The sequence below is a fragment of the Oncorhynchus nerka genome, linkage group LG14, assembly GCF_034236695.1.
Source record: "Oncorhynchus nerka isolate Pitt River linkage group LG14, Oner_Uvic_2.0, whole genome shotgun sequence".
Classification (NCBI taxonomy): domain Eukaryota; kingdom Metazoa; phylum Chordata; class Actinopteri; order Salmoniformes; family Salmonidae; genus Oncorhynchus; species Oncorhynchus nerka.
In genome coordinates, this window is record NC_088409.1 from 97571706 (window position 1) to 97594191 (window position 22486).

General features: G+C 46.0%; 1 pseudogene; it reads right to left on the reverse strand.

Annotated features, from left to right (window-relative positions):
- LOC135559707 (small G protein signaling modulator 2-like) overlaps positions 1-22486 on the reverse strand; it is a 123082-nt pseudogene that overhangs the window by 85083 nt on the left and 15513 nt on the right.

Genomic DNA, 22486 nt, shown 5'->3' on the forward strand with positions numbered 1-22486 from the left:
GGTTCTACTATGCTACACTGTCTCTGCACTGTGGTTCTACCATGCTACACTGTGTGGTTCTACCCTGCTACACTGTCTCTGCACTGTGGTTCTACCATGCTACACTGTCTCTTCACTGTGTGGTTCTACCATGCTACACTGTCTCTTCGCTGTGTGGTTCTACCATGCTACACTGTCTCTGCACTGTGGTTCTACCATGCTACACTGTCTCTTCACTGTGGTTCTACCATGCTACACTGTCTCTTCACTGTGGTTCTACCATGCTACACTGTCTCTTCACTGTGGTTCTACCACTGTCTCTTCACTGTGGGTTCTACCATGCTCTCTTCACTGTGTGGTTCACTACCATGCTACACTGTCTCTTCACTGTGTGGTTCTACCATGCTACACTGTCTCTGCACTGTGGTTCTACCATGCTACACTGTCTCTGCACTGTGGTTCTACCATGCTACACTGTCTCTTCACTGTGTGGTTCTACCATGCTACACTGTCTCTTCACTGTGGTTCTACCCTGCTACACTGTGTGGTTCTACCCTGCTACACTGTCTCTTCACTGTGTGGTTCTACCCTGCTACACTGTGTGGTTCTACCATGCTACACTGTCTCTTCACTGTGTGGTTCTACCATGCTACACTGTCTCTTCACTGTGTGGTTCTACCATGCTACACTGTCTCTTCACTGTGGTTCTACCCTGCTACACTGTGTGGTTCTACCCTGCTACACTGTCTCTTCACTGTGTGGTTCTACCATGCTACACTGTCTCTTCACTGTGTGGTTCTACCATGCTACACTGTCTCTTCACTGTGGTTCTACCATGCTACACTGTCTCTGCACTGTGTGGTTCTACCCTGCTTACACTGTGTGGTTCTACCATGCTACACTGTGTGGTTCTACCCTGCTACACTGTGTGGTTCTACCCTGCTACACTGTCTCTTCACTGTGGTTCTACCCTGCTACACTGTGTGGTTCTACCCTGCTACACTGTCTCTTCACTGTGGTTCTACCCTGCTACACTGTGTGGTTCTACCCTGCTACACTGTCTCTTCACTGTGTGGTTCTACCATGCTACACTGTCTCTGCACTGTGGTTCTACCATGCTACACTGTCTCTTCACTGTGGTCTACCCTGCTACACTGTCTCTTCACTGTGTGGTTCTACCCTGCTACACTGTGTGGTTCTACCCTGCTACACTGTGTGGTTCTACCCTGCTACACTGTGTGGTTCTACCCTGCTACACTGTCTCTTCACTGTGGTTCTACCCTGCTACACTGTCTCTTCACTGTGGTTCTACCCTGCTACACTGTCTCTTCACTGTGGTTCTACCCTGCTACACTGTCTCTTCACTGTGGTTCTACCCTGCTACACTGTCTCTTCACTGTGGTTCTACCCTGCTACACTGTCTCTTCTACCCTGCCACTGTGTGGTTCTACCTACCATGCTACACTGTCTCTTCACTGTGGTTCTACCATGCTACACTGTCTCTTCACTGTGTGTTCTACCCTGCTACACTGTGTGGTTCTACCCTGCTACACTGTCTCACTGTGTGGTTCTACACTGTGTGGTTCTACCCTGCTACACTGTCTCTTCACTGTGGTTCTACCATGCTACACTGTGGTTCTACCCTGCACTGTGTGGTTCTACCATGCTACACTGTGGTTCTACCCTGCTACACTGTGTGGTTCTACCATGCTACACTGTGTGGTTCTACCCTGCTACACTGTCTCTTCACTGTGGTTCTACCATGCTACACTGTGTGGTTCTACCCTGCTACACTGTCTCTTCACTGTGGTTCTACCCTGCTACACTGTGTGGTTCTACCCTACACTGCTACACCCTGCTCACTGTCTTCACTGTGGTTCTACCCTGCTACACTGTGTGGTTCTACCCTGCTACACTGTCTCTTCACTGTGGTTCTACCCTGCTACACTGTCTCTTCACTGTGGTTCTACCCTGCTACACTGTCTCTTCACTGTGTGGTTCTACCCTGCTACACTGTGTGGTTCTACCATGCTACACTGTGTGGTTCTACCCTGCTACACTGTCTCTTCACTGTGGTTCTACCATGCTACACTGTGTGGTTCTACCCTGCTACACTGTCTCTTCACTGTGGTTCTACCATGCTACACTGTGTGGTTCTACCCTGCTACACTGTCTCTTCACTGTGGTTCTACCCTGCTACACTGTGTGGTTCTACCCTGCTACACTGTGTGGTTCTACCCTGCTACACTGTCTCTTCACTGTGGTTCTACCCTGCTACACTGTGTGGTTCTACCCTGCTACACTGTCTCTTCACTGTGGTTCTACCCTGCTACACTGTCTCTTCACTGTGGTTCTACCCTGCTACACTGTCTCTTCACTGTGGTTCTACCCTGCTACACTGTCTCTTCACTGTGGTTCTACCCTGCTACACTGTGTGGTTCTACCCTGCTACACTGTCTCTTCACTGTGTGGTTCTACCCTGCTACACTGTGTGGTTCTACCCTGCTACACCGTTTCTTCACTCTGGTTCTACCATGCTACACTGTCAGTGAAGGTGTGGAAACAAGGAAGGAAAACTGGAAAACCCGAGATGTATTAACTACATAATGTCTATACATCAATATTACATAACTGATTTCACATATTTCTCCTGTAGATTGGAGGTAGTGCTATGAGGTCAGGTGTAAGGGGTAAAAGTTCAAAGGTCAATCAGTACCTGGTGACCTCTGCCTGCTGTGTGAGCTGCTCCTGGACCTTCCGGCACACCTCTCCGGCCGTGGCGTTGACCTTGCCGATCTTGGTGAAAAGGGCGCCGATCTTGTCGCTACGCAGGAAGCCCGCCGCTCGCCGTTTCAACAGGTGGCTCAGACACGCCTCGATGGTGCCTGGAGGAGAGAAGGAGAGAGCATTGTAGAAGACCCCAAACAAAGAAAAACCTTATACAGAATTAGTGATCATAGCCTGGCAATTGAAACCGGACGCCATCAACAACAACAAAAATTGCCAGAGAGGACAGACTCTGTCATCACTGTGGGTCAGGAAGCCAGAGAGGACAGACTCTGTCATCACTGTGGGTCAGGAAGCCAGAGAGGACAGACTCTCATCACTGTGGGTCAGGAAGCCAGAGAGGACAGACTCTGTCATCACTGTGGGTCAGGAAGGCAGAGAGGACAGACTCTGTTATCACTGTGGGTCAGGAAGCCAGAGAGGACAGACTCTGTCATCACTGTGGGTCAGGAAGCCAGAGAGGACAGACTCTGTCATCACTGTGGGTCAGGAAGCCAGAGAGGACAGACTCTGTCATCACTGTGGGTCAGGAAGCCAGAGAGGACAGACTCTGTCATCACTGTGGGTCAGGAAGCCAGAGAGGACAGACTCTGTCATCACTGTGGGTCAGGAAGCCAGAGAGGACAGACTCTGTCATCACTGTGTGTCAGGAAGCCAGAGAGGACAGACTCTGTTATCACTGTGGGTCAGGAAGCCAGAGAGGACAGACTCTGTCATCACTGTGGGTCAGGAAGCCAGAGAGGACAGACTCTGTCATCACTGTGGGTCAGGAAGCCAGAGAGGACAGACTCTGTCATCACTGTGGGTCAGGAAGCCAGAGAGGACATACTCTGTCATCACTGTGGGTCAGGAAGCCAGAGAGGACAGACTCTGTCATCAGTGTGGGTCAGGAAGCCAGAGAGGACAGACTCTGTCATCACTGTGTGTCAGGAAGCCAGAGAGGACAGACTCTGTTATCACTGTGGGTCAGGAAGCCAGAGAGGACAGACTCTGTCATCACTGTGTGTCAGGAAGCCAGAGAGGACAGACTCTGTTATCACTGTGGGTCAGGAAGCCAGAGAGGACAGACTCTGTCATCACTGTGGATCAGGAAGCCAGAGAGGACAGACTCTGTCATCACTGTGGGTCAGGAGACATGGAAAGTGTAAAACACTAAACAGAAATATATAGAGAGAGGGAGCAAGACAGAGAGGGAGGAGAGTTAGAGAAAGAGACAGAGAGCGAATGCTATTTGGCCCTAAACAGAGAGTACACAGCGGCAGAATACCTGACCACTGTGACTGACCCAAAATGAAGGAAAGCTTTGACTATGTACAGACTCAGTGAGCATAGCCTTGCTATTGAGAAAGGCCGCCGTAGGCAGACATGGCTCTCAAGAGAAGACAGGCTATGTGCTCACTGCCCACAAAATGAGGTGGAAACTGACCTGCACTTGCTAACCTCCTGCCCAACGTATGACCATATTAGAGACACATATTTCCCTCAGATTACACAGACCCACAAAAAAAAATGAAAACAAATACAATTTTGATCAACTCCCATATCTACTGGGTGAAATTCCACAGTGTGACGTCACAGCAGCAAGATTTGTGACCTGTTGCCACAAGAAAAGGGCAACCATTGAAGAACAAACACCATTGTAAATACAACCCATATTTATGTTTATTTATTTTCTCTTTGTACTTTAACTATTTTTGCATCATTACAACACTGTAAATATACATACATTATACATTATTATTTTGAAACTTCTGTGATTGTAATGTTTACTGTTCATTTTTATTGTTTATTTCACTAAGTGTTTATTATCTATTTCACTACCTTCGGCAATGTAAAAATAAGTTTCCCATGTCAATTAAGTCCTTAAATTGAAATTGAATTGAGACAGAAAGAGAGTGAGTGAGAGAGAGACAGAGAAAGAGACACAGAGGGAGAGAGACAGAGAGAGAGACAGAGAAAGACAGAGAGAGAGAGAGAGAAACAAAGAGAGACAGAGAAAGAGAGAGACAGAGAGAGAAACAAAGAGAGACAGAGAGAAAGAAAGCTCATTAAGTCAGAGAGTGGAACCAAGGTAGAAGAGAAACACAATTTCCTTCAGAGTCACTGTGTGTGTGCATCTGCCCATGGTGTGTGTGTGGAGCAGATGAATCATCTAAGTGGTAGCTAAGTGCTTTCCAATGAGAGCACAGCATGGACCAGGCCAGATATCTTTCTCAAAGTTCCCTGAACCGAGTCCGATGGGCCCAGACATTATGCATCAATAACTAGGGTACAGGTAGGGCCTGTTTCTTCATCAATAACTAGGGTACAGGTAGGGCCTGTTTCTTCATCAATAACTAGGGTACAGGTAGGGCCTGTTTCTTCATCAATAACTAGGGTACAGGTAGGGCCTGTTTCTTCATCAATAACTAGGGTACAGGTAGGGCCTGTTTCTTCATCAATAACTAGGGTACAGGTAGGGCCTGTTTCTTCATCAATAACCAGGGTACAGGTAGGGCCTGTTTCTTCATCAATAACCAGGGTACAGGTAGGGCCTGTTTCTTCATCAATAACTAGGGTACAGGTAGGGCCTGTTTCTTCATCAATAACCAGGGTATAGGTAGGGCCTGTTTCTTCATCAATAACTAGTGTACAGATAGGGCCTGTTTCTTCATCAATAACTAGGGTACAGGTAGGGCCTGTTTCTTCATCAATAACTAGGGTACAGGTAGGGCCTGTTTCTTCATCAATAACTAGGGTACAGGTAGGGCCTGTTTCTTCATCAATAACTAGGGTACAGGTAGGGCCTGTTTCTTCATCAATAACTAGGGTACAGGTAGGGCCTGTTTCTTCATCAATAACTAGTGTACAGATAGGGCCTGTTTCTTCATCAATAACTAGGGTACGGGTAGGGCCTGTTTCTTCATTTCTCTGGCTGACTCTTTTCTCTGTATACATCAATGATGTCGCTCTTGCTGCTGGTGATTCTCTGATCCACCTCTACGCAGACGATACCATTCTGTATACTTCTGGCCCTTCGTTGGACACTGTGTTAACTAACCTCCAGACAAGCTTTAATGCCATACAACTCCCCTTCCGTGGCCTCCAACTGCTATTAAATGCAAGTAAAACTAAATGCATGCTCTTCAACCGATCGCTGTCCACACCTGCCCGCCTGTCCAGCTTCACTACTCTGGAAGGTTCTGACTTAGAATATGTGGACAACTGCAAATACTTAGGTGTCTGGTTAGACTGTAAACTCTCCTTCCAGACTCACATTAAGCATCTCCAATCCAAAATTAAATCTAGAATCAACTTTGGCTTCCTATTTTGCAACAAAGCATCCTTCACTCATGCTGCCAAACATACCTTCGTAAAACTGACCATCCTACCGATCCTCGACTTCGGCGATGTCATTTACAAAATAGCCTCCAACACTCTACTCAACAAATTGGATGCAGTCTATCACGGTGCCATCCGTTTTGTCACCAAAACCCCATATACTACCCACCACTGCGACCTGTATGCTCTAGTTGGCTGGCCCTCGCTACATACTCATCGCCAAACCCACTGTCTTCAGGTCATCTACAAGTCTCTGCTAGGTAAAGCCCCGCCTTATCTCAGCTCACTGTTCACCATAGCAGCACCCACCCGTAGCACGCACTCCAGCAGGTATATCTCACTGGTCACCCACAAAGCCAATTCCTCCTTTGGCCGCCTTTCCTTACAGTTCTCTGCTGCCAATGACTGGAACGAACTGCAACAATCACTGAAGCTGGAGACTCATGTCTTCCTCACTAACTTTAAGCACCAGCTGTCAGAGCAGCTCACAGATCACTGCACCTGTGCATAGCCCATCTGTAAATAGCCCATCCAACTACCTCATCCCCATACTGTATTTATTTGATTTATCTTTCTCCTTTGCACACCAGTCTCTCTAATTGCACATTCGTCTTCTGCACATCTACCATTCCAGTGTTTAATTGCTAAGTTGTAATTACTTTGCCACCATGGCCTATTTATTTCCTTACCTCCCTTATCTTACCTCATTTGCACTCACTACTGTGTTATTGACTGTATGTTTGTTTATTCCATGTGTAACTCTGTGTTGTGTTGAACTGCTTTGCTTTATCTTGACCAGGTCCCAATTGTAAATGAGAACTTGTTCTCAACTAGCCTATCTGGTTAAATTCGATCTAGAAACCTTTTGGTTACTGGCCCAACGCTCTAACCACTAGGCTACCTGCTACCTCATAACATTACAAACCTTTTTCGAGATGTGAGATAATTAACTTGCTTCGGTAGTATCATATAACTTTGGAATCATGACATTACATACTTTCAAGGAAAATAGGCAGGTTTCCTGACTCATATCCTTACTTTGAGAAGGGATTTGCTTGATGATTAGCTTAGCAACCCGACCAACGTGAGCGCAATTGGTCGACATTGTACGAGGTTGTACGAGGTTGTACGAGATTGAACAAGGTTTTGATAATATCATGCTAATCATGCTAATTGGCCTATGTGTAACCGATGTGAAATGGCTAGCTAGTTAGCGGTGGTGCGGGCTAATAGCGTTTCAATCGGTGACGTCACTTGCTCTGAGACCACTTGCTCTGAAAGGGCCGCCGCTTTTGTGGCGCGATGGGTAACGATGCTTCGTGGGTGTCAGTTGTTGATGTGTGCAGAGGGTCCCTGGTTCGAGCCCGGCTAGGGGATGGACTAAAGTTACATTGATGCTGTTGACCCGGATCACTGGTTGCTGCGGAAAAGGAGGAGGTCAAAAGGGGGGTGAGTGTAACGGATGTGAAACGACTAGCTAGTTAGCGGTAGTGCACATGTAACGGATGTGAAACGGCTAGCTAGTTAGCGGTAGTGCACATGTAACGGATGTGAAACGGCTAGCTAGTTAGCGGTGGTGCTGATGTAACGGATGTGAAACGGCTAGCTAGTTAGCGGTGGTGCTGATGTAACGGATGTGAAACGGCTAGCTAGTTAGCGGTGGTGCTGATGTAACGGATGTGAAACGGCTAGCTAGTTAGCGGTGGTGCTGATGTAACGGATGTGAAACGACTAGCTAGTTAGCGGTGGTGCTGATGTAACGGATGTGAAACGACTAGCTAGTTAGCGGTGGTGCTGATGTAACGGATGTGAAACGACTAGCTAGTTTGCGGTGGTGCTGATGTAACGGATGTGAAACGACTAGCTAGTTAGCGGTGGTGCTGATGTAACGGATGTGAAACGACTAGCTAGTTAGCGGTGGTGCTGATGTAACGGATGTGAAACGGCTAGCTAGTTAGCGGTGGTGCTGATGTAACGGATGTGAAACGACTAGCTAGTTAGCGGTGGTGCGCGCTAAATAGCGTTTCAATTGGTGACGTCACTTGCTCTGAGACCTTGAAATAGTGGTTCCCCTTTGCTCTGCAAGGGCCGCGGCTTTTGTGGAGCGATGGGTAACGATGCTTCGTGGGTGACTGTTGTTGATGTGTGCAGAGGGTTCCTGGTTCGCGCCCGGGTAGGGGACGGTCTAAAGTTATACTGTTACACATAGACCGTCTGTCTTTTTGAAAGACATTTGAAAGGAGAGAAACTGATTTGTGTTTGTAGAGGTTAGGGCGATAGAGATCATGATTTATTATTGACCAACAGGTTAAAGTTTTCGATCACTGTTTATTGATCGTGTACACAGATGTTAGCTTCAACCCAGTAATATCTAGCAATACAATAACAATACCCACACAATCACAAAAGTTTAATAATAATTAAGAAATATCAGAACCTCACGGCAAAGCCATGAGCGATGATGTGTGTGTGTGTGTCTCTCTGTGTGTGTCTGTGTGTGTGCCTGTGTGTGTGTGTCTGTGTGTGTGCCTGTGTGTGTCTGTGTGTCTCTCTGTGTGTGTGCCTGTGTGTGTGTGTGTGTGTGCGTGTGTGTGTATGCGTGTGTGTCTGTGTGTGAGCCTTTGTGTGTGTGTCTTTGTTAGTGTGTGTGTGTGTGTGTGTGCCTGTGTATGTGTCTGTGTGCCTGTGTCTGTGCCTGTGCCTGTGTCTGTGTCTTTGTTAATGCCTGTGTGTGTGTGCCTGTGTCTGTGTGTGTGTGTGCGCAGCCCCATGTCCAGTATATGCCTGTGCATCTGGGAGGGCTGCTGTTTGTCTGTGAGATCACAGTAATGTGCTGCTGCGGTAACACAGGGACTCTGCCAGATGGGGAGGAATACAGAGGACCAGGGAAAGAAAGATTCTGGTGGGTGAGAGTGAGAGAGAGTGAGAGAGACAGACAGAGAGAGAGAGAGAGAGAGAGAGAGAGAGAGAGAGAGAGAGAGATTATTATATTATCTACCTCACTTGCTTTGGCAATGTTAACACATGTTTCCCATGCCAATAAAGCCATTGAATTGAATGAGAGAGAGAGAGAGAGTGAGAGAGATAGAGAGTTAGAGAGAGAGAGATAGAGAGATAGAGAGAGAGAGAGAGAGAGAGAGAGAGAGAGAGAGAGAGAGAGAGAGAGCGAGAGAGAGAGAGATAATAAAGCCCTTAAATTGAATTGAATTGAGATAGAGGTGTGAAAAGAGGGGGAGGAAGAAAGAGCAGAAAGGAAGTCATACAGTGAGATGAAGATAAGATGAGGTAACACTAGAGAAACACCCAGTGAAGAAGATAATGAAGATGTAGAAGACAGGGAGTCAGAGAGAGAGAGAGAGAAAGACAGACACTGTATAAAACACTGTATATATATAATATGACATTTGTAATGTCTTTATTGTTTTGAAAACTTCTGTATGTGTAATGTTTACTGTTAATTTTTGTTGTTTTTCCCTTTATATATTCACTTTGTATGTTGTCTACCTCACTTGCTTTGGCAATGTTAACACATGTTTCCCATGCCAATAAAGCCCTTGAATTGAATTGAGAGAGAGAGACAGAGACAGAGAGAGATAGAGAGAGCGAGAGCGAGAGAGAGACATACACCCATCATCCTTCCCTCTCACCTCAGCCCTGTAGCAGAGACCCAGAACTCTCCCAGCCCTGTAGCAGAGACGCAGAACTCTCCCAGCCCTGTAGCAGAGACCCAGAACTCTCCCAACCCTGTAGCAGAGACCCAGATACATACACACAGAACTCTCCCAGCCCTGTAGCAGAGACGCAGAACTCTCCCAGCCCTGTAGCAGAGACCCAGAACTCTCCCAACCCTGTAGCAGAGACACAGATACATACACACAGAGAGAGAGAGAGAGAGAGAGAGATACAGAGAGAGAGAGACACAGAGAGAGACAGAGAGAGACACAGAGAGAGAGACACAGAGAGACACAGAGAGAGAGACAGAGAGAGAGAGACAGAGAGAGACAGAGAGAGAGACAGAGAGAGACAGAGAGAGAGACAGAGAGACAGAGACAGAGAGAGACACAGAGAGACTCACTGCCCACAAAATGAGGTGGAAACTGAGCTGCACTTCCTAACCTCCTGCCCAATGTATGACCATATTAGAGAGACATACAGTGCCTTGCGAAAGTATTCGGCCCCCTTGAACTTTGCGACCTTTTGCCACATTTCAGGCTTCAAACATAAAGATATAAAACTGTATTTTTTTGTGAAGAATCAACAACAAGTGGGACACAATCATGAAGTGGAACGACATTTATTGGATATTTCAAACTTCTTTAACAAATCAAAAACTGAAAAATTGGGCGTGCAAAATTATTCAGCCCGATTACTTTCAGTGCAGCAAACTCTCTCCAGAAGTTCAGTGAGGATCTCTGAATGATGACCTAAATGACTAATGATGATATTTCCCTCAGATTACACAGATCCACAAAGAATTCGAAAACAAATCCAATTTTGATAAACTCCCATATCTACTGGGTGAAATTCCAGTGTTCCATCACAGCAGCAAGATTTGTGACCTGTTGCCACAAGAAAAGGGCAATCATTGAAGAACAAACACCATTGTAAATACAACCTATACTTATGCTTATTTATTTTATCTTGTGTCCTTTAACCATTTGTACATTGTTAAAACACTGTATATATATATAATATGACATTTGTAATGTCTTTATTGTTTTGAAACTTCTCTATGTGTAATGTTTACTGTTAATTTTTATTGTTTATTTCACTTTATATATTCACTTTATATATTATCTACCTCACTTGCTTTGGCAATGTTAACACATGTTTCCCATTTCAATAAAGCCCTTGAATTGAATTGAGAGAAGACAGAGAGAGAGACAGAGAGAGATACAGAGAGAGTCATACCACTTCTGGGAAATTTGGAAAACACGAAACAACACGAAGAGTTATCTATCCAAAACAGATATCTATTGATAAAACACCTTCTCCAATCTTTGTGGCTTTATAAAAGAAGAAACAGCAAAAACACACACTACCGTTCAAAAGTTTGCGGTTCAAAATGTCCTTGTTTTTGAAAGAAAAGCACATAGTTTGTCTGTTAAAATAACATCAAATTGATCAGAAATACAGTGTAGACATTGTTGATGTTGTAAATGACTATTGTAGCTGGATTTGTTTTTTTTAATGGAATATCTACATAGGCTACAGAGGCCCATTATCAGCAACCATCACTCCTGTGTTCCAATGGCACGTTGTGTTAGCTAATCCAAGTTTATCATTTTAAAAGGCTAATCGATCATTTGAAAACCCTTTGCAATTATGTTAACACAGCTGAAAACTGTTGTGCTTGATTAAAGAAGCAATAAAACAGGCCTTTAGACTAGTTGAGTATCTGGAGCATCAGCATTTGTGGGTTCGATTACAGGCTCAAAATGGCCAAAAACAAAGACCTTTCTTCTGAAACTCGTCAGTCTATTCTTGTTCTGAGAAATGAGGGTTATTCCATGTGAGATCTTTCCAAGAAACTGAAGATCTTGTACAACGCTGTGTACTACTCCCTTCACAGAACAGCACAAACTGGCCCTAACCAGAATAGAAAGAGGAGTGGGAGGCCCCGGTGCACAACTGAGCAAGAGGACAAGTACATTAGTACTGTTATAATCCCTCTCTCTCCTTTAACATCAGGTTTACTGTTATAATCCCTCTCTCTCCTTTAACATCAGGTTTACTGTTATAATCCCTCTCTCCCTCTCTCTCCTTTAACATCAGGGTTACTGTTATAATCCCTCTCTCTCTCTCTTTAACATCAGGGTTACTGTTATAATCCCTCTCTCCCTCTCTCTCCTTTAACATCAGGGTTACTGTTATAATCCCTCTCTCCCTCTCTCTCCTTTAACATCAGGGTTACTGTTATAATCCCTCTCTCTCCTTTAACATCAGGTTTACTGTTATAATCCCTCTCTCTCCTTTAACATCAGGGTTACTGTTATAATCCCTCTCTCCCTCTCTCTCCTTTAACATCAGGGTTACTGTTATAATCCCTCTCTCTCCTTTAACATCAGGTTTACTGTTTATAATCCCTCTCTCTCCTTTAACATCAGGGTTACTGTTATAATCCCTCTCTCCCTCTCTCTCCTTTAACATCAGGGTTACTGTTATAATCCCTCTCTCTCCTTTAACATCAGGTTTACTGTTATTATCCCTCTCTCTCCTTTAACATCAGGTTTACTGTTATTATCCCTCTCTCTCCTTTAACATCAGGTTTACTGTTATTATCCCTCTCTCTCCTTTAACATCAGGTTTAGTGTTATAATCCCTCTCTCCCTCTCTCTCCTTTAACATCAGGTTTACTGTTATAATCCCTCTCTCCCTCTCTCTCCTTTAACATCAGGTTTACTGTTATAATCCCTCTCTCTCCTTTAACATCAGGTTTACTGTTATAATCCCTCCCTCTCCTTTAACATCAGGTTTACTGTTATAATCCCTCTCTCTCATTTAACATCAGGTTTACTGTTATAATCCCTCTCTCCCTCTCTCTCCTTTAACATCAGGTTTACTGTTATAATCCCTCTCTCTCCTTTAACATCAGGTTTACTGTTATAATCCCTCCCTCTCCTTTAACATCAGGTTTACTGTTATAATCCCTCTCTCTCCTTTAACATCAGGTTTACTGTTATAATCCCTCTCTCTCATTTAACATCAGGTTTACTGTTATAATCCCTCTCTCCCTCTCTCTCATTTAACATCAGGTTTACTGTTATAATCCCTCTCTCTCCTTTAACATCAGGTTTACTGTTATTATCCCTCTCTCTCCTTTAACATCAGGTTTAGTGTTATAATCCCTCTCTCCCTCTCTCTCCTTTAACATCAGGGTTACTGTTATAATCCCTCTCTCCCTCTCTCTCCTTTAACATCAGGTTTACTGTTATAATCCCTCTCTCTCCTTTAACATCAGGGTTACTGTTATAATCCCTCTCTCTCCTTTAACATCAGGTTTAGTGTTATAATCCCTCTCTCTCCTTTAACATCAGGTTTACTGTTATAATCCCTCTCTCTCCTTTAACATCAGGTTTACTGTTATTATCCCTCTCTCTCCTTTAACATCAGGTTTACTGTTATAATCCCTCTCTCTCCTTTAACATCAGGTTTACTGTTATAATCCCTCTCTCTCCTTTAACATCAGGTTTACTGTTATAATCCCTCTCTCTCCTTTAACATCAGGTTTAGTGTTATAATCCCTCTCTCTCCTTTAACATCAGGTTTACTGTTATAATCCCTCTCTCTCCTTTAACATCAGGTTTACTGTTATAATCCCTCTCTCTCCTTTAACATCAGGTTTACTGTTATAATCCTTCTCTTTCCTTTAACATCAGGTTTACTGTTATAATCCCTCTCTCTCCTTTAAAATCAGGTTTACTGTTATTATCCCTCTCTCTCCTTTAACATCAGGATTAGTGTTATAATCCCTCTCTCTCCTTTAACATCAGGTTTACTGTTATAATCCCTCTCTCTCCTTTAACATCAGGTTTACTGTTATAATCCCTCTCTTTCCTTTAACATCAGGTTTACTGTTATAATCCCTCTCTCTCCTTTAATATCAGGTTTACTGTTATAATCCATCCCTCTCCTTTAACATCAGGTTTAGTGTTATAATCCCTCTCTCTCATTTAACATCAGGTTTACTGTTATAATCCATCCCTCTCCTTTAACATCAGGTTTACTGTTATAATCCCTCTCTCTCCTTTAACATCAGGTTTAGTGTTATAATCCCTCTCTCTCCTTTAACATCAGGTTTACTGTTATAATCCATCCCTCTCCTTTAACATCAGGTTTACAAACTACAAGCATTGATTATGCAAGAATGGGCTGCCATCAGTCAGGATGTGGCCCAGAAGTTAATTGACAGCATGCCAGGGCGGATTGCAGAGGTCTTGAAAAAGAAATTGCCTCTTTGCATCAACTTCATGTAATTGTCAATAAAAGCCTTTGACACTTATGAAATGCTTGTAATTATACTTCAGTATTCCATAGTAACATCTGACAACAATATCTAAAGACACTGAAGCAGCAAACTTTGTGGAAATTAATGTGTCATTCTCAAAACGTTTGGCCACGACTGTATGTCTATAGGCAGCCGCCCCTGATGTGCTAGTGATGGCTGTTTAGCAGTCTAATGGCCTTGAGATAGAAGCTATTTTTCAGTCTCTCGGTCCCTGCTTTGATGCTCCTGCACTGGCCTTGCCTTTTGGATGATAGCGGGGTGAACAGGCAGTGGCTCGGGTGGTTGTTGTCCTTGATGATCTTTATGGCCTTCCTGTGACATTGGGTGGTGTAGGTGTCCTGGAGGGCAGGTAGTTTGCCCCCGGCAATACGTTGGGCAGACCTCACTACACTCTGGAGAGCCCTGCGGTTGTGGGCGGAGCAGTTGCCGTACCAGGCGGTGATACAGCCTGACAGGATGCTCTCGATTGTGCATCTGTAAAAGTTTGTGAGGGTTTTAGGTTTTAAGCCAAATTTCTTTAGCCTCCTGAGGTTGAGGCGGCGCTGTTGAAGAAGACTGGAGGCTGTAGTCACTGCCAAAGGTGCTTCAACAAAGTACTGAGTAAAGGGTCTGAATACTTAAGTAAATGTGATATTTCAGTTCTTTATTTTTAATACGTTTTACAAAAATTTCTAAAAACCTGTTTTTGCTTTGTCATTATGGGGTATTGTGATGTCATTATGGGCTATTGTGATGTCATTATGGAGTATTGTGATGTCATTATGGGGTATTGTGATGTCATTATGGGGTATTGTGATGTCATTATGGGGTATTGTGTGTAGAATGATGAGGGAAAAAACGATTAAATCCATTTGAGAATAAGGCTGTAATGTAACAAAATGTGGATAAAGTCAAGTGATCTGAATACTTTCTCTATGTCTCGTGAGTTTAGTTCAACTGTCCTACCAATCAGAACCCAAAATATCAGCTTGTTTTACTCCGATGTTTGTAATCAAAGTAAATGTAAACATAGTCTCACAACATGGTTGAAATCATTTTTATATCAGGGAGGGTCAGTCCTTTGCATTCATAGCTCGGTCTATAAATTTGAGAGTGGTCACATTTTTCCAGCCCTATCTATCCCTCTCAGCTTTCTACAGAAACAGGGGCGGGGAGTTAGCTTTGTTATTGTTTCAACTGCTGATTGCCCCTTTAAATCCCGCTTTGCACTTCCAACCATTATTTACCATTATATATTCATAGGACTGTAAAAGAAATAGGGAATAGGGTGCAAATTGAGATGGAGCCTCAGTGATTGAGGAGGAGGATGGTCATTTTCCCATCTATCCCCTGGTCCCTGGCTAGGAGCTAGGAGTTAGGACACCCCGCCTGCGTTGGTCCCTGGCTAGGAGCTAGGAGTTAGGACACCCCGCCTGCGTTGGTCCCTGGCTAGGAGCTAGGAGTTAGGACACCCCGCCTGCGTTGGTCCCTGGCTAGGAGCTAGGAGTTAGGACACCCAGCCTGCGTTGGTCCCTGGCTAGGAGCTAGGAGTTAGGACACCCAGCCTGCGTTGGTCCCTGGCTAGGAGCTAGGAGTTAGGACACCCAGCCTGCGTTGGTCCCTGGCTAGGAGCTAGGAGTTAGGACACCCAGCCTGCGTTGGTCCCTGGCTAGGAGCTAGGAGTTAGGACACCCAGCCTGCGTTGGTCCCTGGCTAGGAGCTAGGAGCTAGGACACCCCGCCTGCGTTGGTCCCTAGCTAGGAGCTAGGAGTTAGGACACCCAGCCTGCGTTGGTCCCTGGCTAGGAGCTAGGACACCCCGCTTGCGTTGGTCCCTGGCTAGGAGCTAGGAGTTAGGAGTTAGGACACCCCACCTGCCTTGGCTGGCCTCCCAAACAGCCCACAGCTTGTTAACTAGGATGATAACGTGGACAGTTGGCTCCTTCTTTACCATAGACTCTGTCTATAGCTACATAATGCTGACTTCTACATAACACTGGTGAGGAGGATGTGAGATTCTCACCAACACACCAGTCCAACTTTTCAAAACAGGTTGGGATAAATATAGGGGTGTAACGTAGGACGTAATGTAGGACTGTGGCCTACATAACACACCATGAAGGAGACTTTTAAATAACTGTCCAACAAGTAGTGGGAGCACTTGAAGGGACTGATAGAATTCATGTCTTACCAATACTGCTAAGTTATTTTGACACATTAGCAACAGGGCTGTATTTGGCCAGCTCTCACAGCCGGTGTAACCCAAAAGGGCACCCTATGCCCTGTGGGCCCTGTTCAAAAGCAGTGCACTATATAGGGAATAGAGTGAGATTTGGCCAGCTCCCATGAAGATGAACCTATGAGTCACATACTGCCGTGAATGGGTAAGAAATCTTAAAAGCTGTGTCAGACAAATGAATTGTGTTTATCACATTAATGAGGTACAAAATATGTCTGTGCTCCTCACTAGCTTCACGCTGCCATGGCACCATCTCTACCTGTACTGAACCATCTCTACCTGTACTGAACCCTCTCTACCTGTACTGAACCCTCTCTACCTGTACTGAACCCTCTCTACCTGTACTGAACCATCTCTACCTGTACTGAACCCTCTCTACCTGTACTGAACCCTCTCTACCTGTACTGAACCCTCTCTACCTGTACTGTACTGAACCATCTCTACCTGTACTGAACCCTCTCTAGCTGTACTGAACCCTCTCTACCTGTACTGAACACTCTCTACCTGTACTGAACCATCTCTAGCTGTTCTGAACCATCTCTAGCTGTTCTGAACCCTCTCTACCTGTTCTGAACCCTCTCTACCTGTTCTGAACCCTCTCTACCTGTTCTGAACCCTCTCTACCTGTACTGAACCCTCTCTACCTGTACTGAACCCTCTCTACCTGTACTGAACCCTCTCTACCTGTACTGAACCCTCTCTAGCTGTACTGAACCATCTCTAGCTGTACTGAACCCTCTCTAGCTGTACTGAACCCTCTCTACCTGTACTGAACCCTCTCTACCTGTACTGAACCATCTCTAGCTGTACTGAACCATCTCTAGCTGTACTGAACCATCTCTACCTGTACTGAACCCTCTCTACCTGTACTGAACCATCTCTACCTGTACTGAACCATCTCTACCTGTACTGAACCATCTCTACCTGTACTGAACCCTCTCTACCTGTACTGAACCCTCTCTACCTGTACTGAACCCTCTCTACCTGTACTGAACCCTCTCTACCTGTACTGAACCCTCTCTACCTGTACTGAACCATCTCTACCTGTACTGAACCATCTCTACCTGTACTGAACCATCTCTACCTGTACTGAACCATCTCTAGCTGTACTGAACCATCTCTAGCTGTACTGAACCATCTCTACCTGTACTGAACCATCTCTAGCTGTACTGAACCATCTCTACCTGTACTGAACCCTCTCTACCTGTACTGAACCATCTCTACCTGTACTGAACCCTCTCTACCTGTACTGAACCCTCTCTACCTGTACTGAACCCTCTCTACCTGTACTGAACCATCTCTACCTGTACTGAACCATCTCTAGCTGTACTGAACCATCTCTACCTGTACTGAACCATCTCTAGCTGTACTGAACCATCTCTAGCTGTACTGAACCATCTCTACCTGTACTGAACCCTCTCTACCTGTACTGAACCCTCTCTACCTGTAATGAACCATCTCTACCTGTACTGAACCATCTCTAGCTGTACTGAACCATCTCTACCTGTACTGAACCATCTCTAGCTGTACTGAACCATCTCTACCTGTACTGAACCATCTATACCTGTACTGAACCCTCTCTACCTGTACTGTACTGAACCATCTCTACCTGTACTGAACCCTCTCTACTTGTACTGAACCCTCTCTACCTGTACTGAACCCTCTCTACCTGTACTGAACCCTCTCTACCTGTACTGAACCCTCTCTACCTGTACTGTACTGAACCATCTCTACCTGTACTGTACTGAACCCTCTCTACCTGTACTGAACCATCTCTACCTGTACTGAACCATCTCTACCTGTACTGAACCCTCTCTACCTGTACTGAACACTCTCTACCTGTACTGAACCCTCTCTACCTGTACTGAACCCTCTCAACCTGTACTGAACCCTCTCTACCTGTACTGAACCCTCTCTACCTGTACTGAACCATCTCTACCTGTACTGAACCCTCTCTACCTGTACTGAACCCTCTCTACCTGTACTGTACTGAACCATCTCTACCTGTACTGTACTGAACCCTCTCTACCTGTACTGAACCATCTCTACCTGTACTGAACCATCTCTACCTGTACTGAACCCTCTCTACCTGTACTGAACACTCTCTACCTGTACTGAACACTCTCTACCTGTACTGAACCCTCTCTACCTGTACTGAACCCTCTCTACCTGTACTGAACCCTCTCTACCTGTACTGAACCATCTCTACCTGTACTGAACCCTCTCTACCTGTACTGAACCCTCTCTACCTGTACTGTACTGAACCATCTCTACCTGTACTGTACTGAACCCTCTCTACCTGTACTGAACCATCTCTACCTGTACTGAACCAACTCTACCTGTACTGAACCCTCTCTACCTGTACTGAACACTCTCTACCTGTACTGAACACTCTCTACCTGTACTGAACCCTCTCTACCTGTACCGAACCCTCTCTACCTGTACCGAACCCTCTCTACCTGTACTGAACCCTCTCTACCTGTACTGTACTGAACCATCTCTACCTGTACTGTACTGAACCATCTCTACCTGTACTGAACCATCTCTACCTGTACTGAACCATCTCTACCTGTACTGAACCCTCTCTACCTGTACTGAACCCTCTCTACCTGTACTGAACACTCTCTACCTGTACTGAACACTCTCTACCTGTACTGAACCCTCTCTACCTGTACTGTACTGAACCCTCTCTACCTGTACTGAACCCTCTCTACCTGTACTGAACCATCTCTACCTGTACTGAACCCTCTCTACCTGTACTGAACCATCTCTACCTGTACTGAACCCTCTCTACCTGTACTGAACCATCTCTACCTGTACTAAAGTGGTGCACTATGTAGGGAATAGGGTGCCATAGGACTCAGATCTAAAGTGGTGCACTATGTAGGGAATAGGGTGCCATAGGACTCAGATCTAAAGTAGTGCACTATGTAGGGAATAGGGTGCCATAGGACTCTGATCTAAAGTGGTGCACTATGTAGTTTGAAACGCTGAGTCGTGAATGGTGACTGGACCCTTAAGTTCTGAGTTGGTCTCGGCTCACTAAAGCCTCTCTCTCAACTACTGCCACAGAGTATCACACACCCACTCCACACACATACAGTATTTAAAGCACGACACACACACACACACCCACCCACAGACATACAGTATGTAAAGCACGACACACACACACTCCACACACCCACAGACATACAGTATGTAAAGCACGACACACACACACACACACACACCCACAGACATACAGTATGTAAAGCACGACACACACACACACACACCCACAGACATACAGTATGTAAAGCACGACACACACACACACACACACACACACACAAAAACATACAGTATGTAAAGCACGACCCACAGACATACAGTATGTAAAGCACGACACACACACACAAACATACAGTATGTAAAGCACGACACACACACACACACACCCACAGACATACAGTATGTGAAGCACGACACACACACACCCACAGACATACAGTATGTAAAGCACGACACACACACACACACCCACTCCACACACCCACAAACATACAGTATGTGAAGCACGACACACACACACACCCACTCCACACACCCACAAACATACAGTATGTGAAGCACGACACACACACACCAGACATGCTCCCAAACACACACTCTCTCTGTTCACACCATGCCTCTCACTCAAACAGAATCACAGACATGCTCCCAAACACACACTCTCTCTGTTCACACCATGCCTCTCACTCAAACAGAATCACAGACATGCTCCCAAACACACACTCTCTCTGTTCACACCATGCCTCTCACTCAAACAGAATCACAGACATGCTCCCAAACACACTCTCTCTGTTCACACCATGCCTCTCACTCACACAGAATCACAGACATGCTCCCAAACACACACTCAACAGAAGAGTTCTCCCTCAACAGCATCTCTAATGACCAGCCCTACAGCTTCCATACCATACCTCCATCCACAGCCTCTCTCTCTCTCTCTCTCTCTCTCTCTCCCAGCAGGAGGTTTGCATGTGAATGTGTTAATTAAGCTGTCCCAACTGCTGTGAGTCAAAATAGGACCCATAACCCTATGGGCCCTGGTCACAGGTAGTGTATTATAAAGGGAATTGGGTATCAATTAGGATGCACCCTCAGCATTCTTTAGCGGGTGTTCTGCATTAAGGGAGCCGTCCGTAGGGTGCGCCTGATAATTCACGGTCCTGATGACATTATCATCACTCATTATCCCCGCTCATTATCACCCCCCGAGACACACCGGCCACACTGATGGAGACACTGATGGAGACACTGGTGGAGACACTGATGGAGACACTGGTGGAGAACCAGCACTGAGAAGACACAGGTGGAGACCCAGCACTGAGAAGACATAAGTGGAGACCCAGCACTACTGAGAAGACACAGGTGGAGACCCCAGCACTGAGAAGACACAACAGAGACCCAGCACTGAGAAGACACAGGTGGAGACCCAGCACTGAGAAGACATAAGTGGAGACCCAGCACTACTGAGAAGACACAGGTGGAGACCCAGTACTGAGAAGACACTGGTGGAGACCCCAGCACTGAGAAGACACAGGTGGAGACCCAGCACTGAGAAGACACTGGTGGAGACCCAGCACTGAGAAGACACAGGTGGAGACCCAGCACTGAGAAGACACAGGTGGAGACCCAGCACTGAGAAGACACTGGTGAAGACCCAGCACTGAGAAGACACAGGTGGAGACCCAGCACTGAGAAGACACAGGTGGAGACCCAGCACTGAGAAGACACAGGTGGAGACCCAGCACTGAGAAGACACTGGTGGAGACCCAGCACTGAGAAGACACAGGTGGAGACCCAGCACTGAGAAGACACTGGTGGAGACCCAGCACTGAGAAGACACTGGTGGAGACCCAGCACTGAGAAGACACTGGTGGAGACCCAGCACTGAGAAGACACTGGTGGAGACCCAGCACTGAGAAGACACTGGTGGAGACCCAGCACAGAGAAGACACAGGTGGAGACCCAGCACTGAGAAGACACTGGTGGAGACCCAGCACTGAGAAGACACTGGTGGAGACCCAGCACTGAGAAGACACTGGTGGAGACCCAGCACTGAGAAGACACTGGTGGAGACCCAGCACAGAGAAGACACAGGTGGAGACCCAGCACTGAGAAGACACTGGTGGAGACCCAGCACTGAGAAGACACTGGTGGAGACCCAGCACTGAGAAGACACTGGTGGAGACCCAGCACTGAGAAGACACAGGTGGAGACCCAGCACTGAGAAGACACAGGTGGAGACCCAGCACTGAGAAGACACAGGTGGAGACCCAGCACTGAGAAGACACTGGTGGAGACCCAGCACTGAGAAGACACTGGTGGAGACCCAGCACTGAGAAGACACTGGTGGAGACCCAGCACTGAGAAGACACTGGTGGAGACCCAGCACTGAGAAGACACAGGTGGAGACCCAGCACTGAGAAGACACTGGTGGAGACCCCAGCACTGAGAAAACACTGGTGGAGACCCAGCACTGAGAAGACACTGGTGGAGACCCCAGCACTGAGAAGACACAGGTGGAGACCCAGCACTGAGAAGACACAGGTGGAGACCCAGCACTGAGAAGACACAGGTGGAGACCCAGCACTGAGAAGACACTGGTGGAGACCCCAGCACTGAGAAGTTATATTCTTCCAGAATCGATGGGTATATATAGCCCAACGTGTACATATCAGTGATGAATTAAAGTCCAAAAAACGGATGTAGCAACTGCAGATTGTCCCTTTAATGGCAACAATTACAGCCTGGGGAGGCAGGTAGCCTAGCAACAATTACAGCCTGGGGCGGCAGGTAGCCTAGCAACAATTACAGCCTGGGGCGGCAGGTAGCCTAGCAACAATTACAGCCTGGGGCGGCAGGTAGCCTAGCAACAATTACAGCCTGGGGCGGCAGGTAGCCTAGCAACAATTACAGCCTGGGGCGGCAGGTAGCCTAGCAACAATTACAGCCTGACACTGATAGTTTAAATCGCCACACTGCACTTCAAGACACTTGACTTGATTTCTCTCGTGAATTGATTTAGAGAAACCCCTGAACTAAATGGAATTCAAGCAAACCGACGTCGGATAATTCAGATGTTTTAATAACCTACATTTATTTAATTTTTTTTAAATATAAATG